We start from the raw sequence: 6187 nt of genomic DNA on the forward strand, positions 1-6187 counted from the left end.
GCTAGGTGTTTTTTTTAGGAAATAAACAATTTCAGAATAAAAATTGGGAGGGAATGCTGGAAAAGGTATCTGCCAGATTGTTTAAATGGAAATCGCTATTACCACTAATGTCATACAGAGGAAGAGTTCTGGTTGTAAATAACTTGGCGGCCTCAACTTTGTGGCATAAACTCATAGTAATGGAACCACCTGAAGAATTAATTTGTAAAATTCAGAGGACTTTTGTGGAGTTTTTTTGGAGTGGAGAACACTGGATTCGTGCAGCAACACTATACCTTCCCGTTTATGAAGGAGGTCAAGGCCTGGTGGATGTGCGGAGTAAGATCTGTGCTTTCAGAATACAAGCAGCACAGAGATTCTTGTATCATAAGGGCTTAGCATGGGCTCAAACTGCTAAAATGATTCTACAAAAAGCGGGCGGTCTTAAATTAGACAGACATCTGCTCTTAATGGAACTGGAAAAGGTGAATCTGTCTGGAGTTACATCTTTTTATCGGTCAATGTTGCGCTCTTGGAGAACTGTTTTTAAAGTGGAAAGAGATTTTGAAGAACCCGGGAGTTGGATACAGGAGGAACCATTGTTTTTTAACCAAATGATCCAGACAAGACTTTTGTCATCTGTAAGTGTGAGCGCATGTTTACAAAGGCATGGCATTGTGAAACTGGGACAACTTTTGAACAATAACCAATGGGAATCAGTGGCTACCCTGAAAGAAGTAACCGGTTTAAAGTCCTCACGGTTGACTGAAAAGCTGGTGGAAGAAATTGTCAATGTATTACCAAGCGGCTATAGGACAAATATTGGAAAAGAATTTCAATCAGACATGACAGGTGAACCAGACTTTCCAAAAATAAGAGTTGCTGCTGTCGTCAGTGAGAGGCAAGAGGAAAAATCAGCGGCTTCAATTTTATCTTTTGAAACTCCACAGCTGGATTTGTTTGAAAATACATCAAAGAAAGCCATTTATAATGCTGCAGTTAAAGTTTTGCATCAAGGTCTGCTCAGAGGACAAAGGATCTCAGGGTGGCCAGTTCTATTGACACAAGACTTTCTCGTGAGAGACAGGTGGAGAGCCCTGTACAAACCTCCAGTGGAGAAACGAACAGCAGACTTACAATGGAGGGTTATTCACGGGGCAATAGCTACAGACAAACATGTGGCACACCTTAATCCAGCAGTTGGGGTGGGGTGTAGGTTTTGTGGAATAGAAAAGAATTTAGAACATTTATTTTTAAAGTGTAAAAGATTGGAAGGTCTTTTTAATGCTCTTGACAGATTGTTTCAAGCCTTTGGTGAAGACTTCTCAGAGCAAGTGTTTATAGGGGGTGTGAAATATAAGTTCTCAGAAAGAAGAAAGATGGTTTTGTTAAATTACCTAATTGGAACTGCAAAACTAGCAATATGGAAAACTAGGAAGAACCAAGGGTTACAGTTGAATAGTATTAATGCTGAAGTGATGTTTATGAATTTAGTAGCTGGTAGACTAAAAATAGAATTTGCATATTATAGTCTTGTAAATAATGAGATGGTTTTTAAAGATGTGTGGTGTGTTAACAATGTTTTATGTATTGTTCATGATGGAAATTTGGGTTTGAATGTTTAATTTTTTAATTATGTGAGTTGCTAATGTGAAAATTGTTTTGAAATGGTTGTTAAAATAAAGTTGTGTTAAACCTCTCTCTTTCTCTCTCTCTGTTACGGAAGCAGACCAAACAAGAGAGGTTAGTGATAATAATAACAATGTTTATTTTCAGCAGAGCGTTGTGGATAAGATGACGTGCAGAACCGGGTAAGTATAACAGTCCAGGTATGATACTTGATGAATACTGATGATAGATCTTTTCCTTTCCAAGAACGACGGGAGGAGGACTTACACACACACACACACACACACACACACACACACACACAGGCTTACGGCTGACCACCGCTGACTGGAACAGAGAACAGACTTCGTACTGGAACAAAATGAGAAAGCAGGTGAGTTTCAACAGGTAAGTAGCGAGGTAAGTATATCCTTGAAGTTTGTGAACTTGACAGAGAAACACAATGAGTCCGCTTCGTGCAAACGAGCCCGGACACTGAGTGAGGTGTGTGGTGTGCTTATATGTGGTGCTGGTGATTGGCTTCAGGTGCGTCTGATTAGTAATCAGGTGACTGTGATCGTTGTGTGAGTGAGGGAGTAGAACCTAGCCAATCCGTGACATTACCCCCCTCCCCAGGGCCCGCTCCTGAGGGCCGAGGCCTCCGACGTCGTGGTGGTCTACCTCGTCCTCGAGGGGCTGGACATTCAGGATGGTTACGGTGGAATTCCTCCATGAGGGCTGGATCTAGAATGTCGACTCTGGGTACCCACGACCTCTCCTCTGGTCCGTAGCCTTCCCAGTCGACAAGATACTCCAGATTACCACCACGACGTCGGGACAGAAGGATTTCTCGGACCGAGTAGATGGATCCCTCTTCCAGGACCAAGGGGGGAGGGGGTTCCTCTTCCTGACCAGGTTCTGTGGAGGGAATCACAGGTGGGTGAAAGGGTTTGAGTAAAGAAACGTGAAATGTGGGGTGGATACGGTACTGTGGTGGTAATTGGAGTCTGTAGGTGATGGGGTTGACCTGTTCCACGATGGTGAAGGGGCCAACAAACCTGGGACTCAATTTCTTCGAGGGCAGGTGCAGACGGATGTCTCTTGTGGAGAGCCAGACTTTCTGCCCAGGAGTGTATGTGGGACCAGGAATCCTCTTCTGATCAGCAGTGGTTTTAGTTCTGCGCACTGCCCTTTGAAGATGATGGTGAGCCTCGTCCCAGACTCTCTCGCTCTCCCGGAACCAGTAATCCACTGCGGGCACCTGTGATGGTTCGCCATTCCAGGGGAAGAGAGGTGGTTGGAAGCCGAGCACACACTGGAATGGCGTGAGTCCTGTGGTGGGTTGCCGCAGTGAATTTTGGGCGTATTCTGCCCAACCCAGGAACTGGTTCCAGGAGTCCTGGTGACCATGACAGAATGTCCGGAGGAACCGCCCCACCTCCTGGATTTTCCTCTCCGTCTGCCCGTTGGTCTCAGGGTGGTATCCAGAGGAGAGGCTAACGGTCACACCTAAGAGTTTGAGAAAAGACTTCCACACCCGTGAAATAAACTGTGGACCCCTGTCTGAGACGATGTCTTCCGGAATGCCATAGTACCTAAAGACTTTGTTGAAGAGCAGTTCGGCAGACTCTAGGGCTGTGGGAAGACCTTTCAGAGGTATCAGTCGGCAGAATTTTGAAAATCGATCAACTATAACAAAGATACAGGTGTTACCGTCAGATGAGGGGAGATCGGTCATGAAGTCAACTCCCAGGTGTGACCAGGGGCGGTTCGGCACAGGCAAGGGATGGAGTTTCCCAGCAGGCAGATGACGTGGACTCTTGGACATCGCACACTCCTTACATCCCTGGACATACCTTCTCACATCCCTTGCCATGTGCGGCCACCAGAAGCGGTCCGTCAGCAGCGAGAGAGTGTTGTTGGCCCCTGGATGTCCAGTGCCCAGAGAGGTATGTGTTGAATGGATTAGATCTACCCGCTGGGTCCTAGGGATGAATCTGCGACCAGATGGACAGCCCGGCGGAGATCTGGGTTCCGGAGTGGCGACAGCTGGCGGGTTAGTCCATTCAATGGGTTGAACGATGATGTTTTCGGGGATTATGGTCGTGGGTGTGTCAGGCAAGTCGTGGGAATCATGGATGCGAGACAGAGCATCAGCTCGGGTATTCTTGGATCCTGGCCGGTAGGTTATGGTGAAGTTGAATCGGGAAAAGAACAGGGACCATCTTGCCTGACGGGGACAGAGCCGTTTGGCGTCTCGGAGGTACTGTAGGTTCTTGTGATCTGTTATCACCTGGAACGTGTGGTTGGATCCCTCTAACCAATGTCGCCACTCCTCCAGAGCGAGCTTGATGGCAAGGAGCTCGCGGCTGCCGATGTCATAGTTCCTCTCCGCAGGGCTGAGCTTCCGGGAATAGTAGGCACAGGGATGAAGCAATGGAGGAGTACCATGATGTTGTGACAGAATACCTCCCACGCCGGTAGTAGATGCGTCCACCTCTACCACGAAAGGGAGATCAGGGTCAGGATGGGTTAGAAGAGGTGCCTGTGTAAACGCTTCCTTGAGTTTATGGAAGGCTGCGGCCGAGTCAGGGTTCCAGAGTAGAGTTCGTGGTTTTCCTTTGAGCAGACTGGTAAGTGGAGCAGTGATGATGCTGTAGTTCTTGATAAACCGGCGGTAGAAATTGGCGAAACCTAAGAATCGTTGAAGCTCTTTGATAGTAGTGGGTTCTGGCCAGGATACAACTGCAGATACCTTCCTCTCGTCCATACGGACCCCCTTCTGGTCGATGACGTATCCAAGGAAGTGTACTGCTGATAGGTGACATGAACATTTTTCCGCCTTGAGATACAGGTGATGATCCCGTAATCTTTGAAGGACCTCCGCAACGTGGAGGCGATGTTCGGCCTCACTCCGGGAGTAAATCAGAATATCGTCTATGTAGACGACGACAAAGTGGTGCAGAAACTCCCGGAGTACCTCGTGAATGAAGTTCTGAAATACGGAGGGGGCGTGGACCAAACCATAGGGCATGACCAAGTACTCGTAGTGGCCAGTAGGGGTCACGAAGGCAGTCTTCCACTCGTCCCCCTCACGTATCCTCACGAGGTTGTACGCGCTGCGGAGGTCCAACTTCGTGAACACCCTGGCAGTGCGTAGTTGTTCGAGGGCCGCAGGGACGAGAGGAAGGGGATACCGGAACTTGATGGTGCCTTGATTGAGTATGCGGTAATCGATGCATGGCCGCAGCCCTCCATCCTTCTTTGCCACGAAGAAAAAACTGGATGCTGCGGGTGATGTTGATGGTCGGATGTAACCCTGATCGAGAGCCTCCTGTATGTACTCCTCCATTGCCTTGGTCTCCGGAAGCGACAGCGGGTAGATCTTACCTCTGGGCATTGGAGCATCCGGAACTAGGTCAATGGCGCAGTCCCATGGCCAATGTGGAGGTAGCTGGGAAGCTCTCTTGGGGCAGAAGACGTCTTGAAATGACGAATAAATGGCAGGAATCTGGACTGACTGTTTCTCAACAGGACTTTCGACGGAGGTGACATTGACAGGTAGTATCTTGTGTCTAGGACGTGGAAGATCTGGGAAGCATTGGTTGGTACATTCTTTTCCCCATTTTGTCACCTCTCCTGTGCCCCAAGAGAGGATGGGATCATGCTTCACCAGCCACGGGCGCCCCAAGATGATGTCCATAGTGGCTCCCTCCAGAACCAGAAACTGAATCTCCTCACGGTGTAAAACTCCGATCTGTAGGATGATGGGTTCACATTTCCGGTGAATACGGGTCCGTGAGCTGATCCGGTTAGTTATAGGTTGAATCTGGTAGATGGTGGTTGAGGCTTGGGTGCGTAGCTGGAGCTGGCGACAGAGGGTGTTCGAGATGAAGTTTCCCGCTGACCCGGAGTCGATGAGGGCTGCGACTGTAACACAGGAGGCGTGGGTGGTTAACTGAACATTGGTAGTCAGAGGATGCATGTTATCCAATTCAGAACGTATTACACTCACCAAAGATTGTATAGGACGTAGAGGACAGTTGAGTCGGACGTGCCCCGCAGCCCCACAGTACATGCAAAGACCCCGGGTCAGCCTTCTCTGTCGCTCAGCTGCAGAGATCTTTCCTGACTCCAGGATCATTGGTTCTGGTGGGCTGGCGGATGTTACTGGTCGGAGGAGTGCAGTAGTGGCGGACTGATCTTGGTAGGATTTTAGACGATCTGAACAACGAAGTGACTGCTGAATGAATTTTTCCAATCCCATGGAATCGTCCAAAGCAGCTAACTGCATCCGGAGATTGGGTTCTAGACCGAGCCGGTACGTGGTCAGTAACGATCGCTCATTCCATCCGCTGGCAGCGGCCAAAGTGCGAAAACGCAGGGAGTAATCTTGTGTCGTCATCCTTCCCTGCTTTAAATGATACAATTGTTCTCCTGCGGATACTTCTGCATCAGAACGTCCGAAAACCTCTTTAAAATGAGCGACGAAGGCCTGGATCGAATGGATTGCCGGCCCGTCCTGTTGATATAACGTGTCCGCCCATTTGAGAGCTGGTCCGGTAAGCAGAGACGTGATGAAGGCTATTTTCGAAGATTC

The sequence above is a fragment of the Garra rufa genome, chromosome 3 (assembly GCF_049309525.1).
Source record: "Garra rufa chromosome 3, GarRuf1.0, whole genome shotgun sequence".
Taxonomy (NCBI): Eukaryota; Metazoa; Chordata; class Actinopteri; order Cypriniformes; family Cyprinidae; genus Garra; species Garra rufa.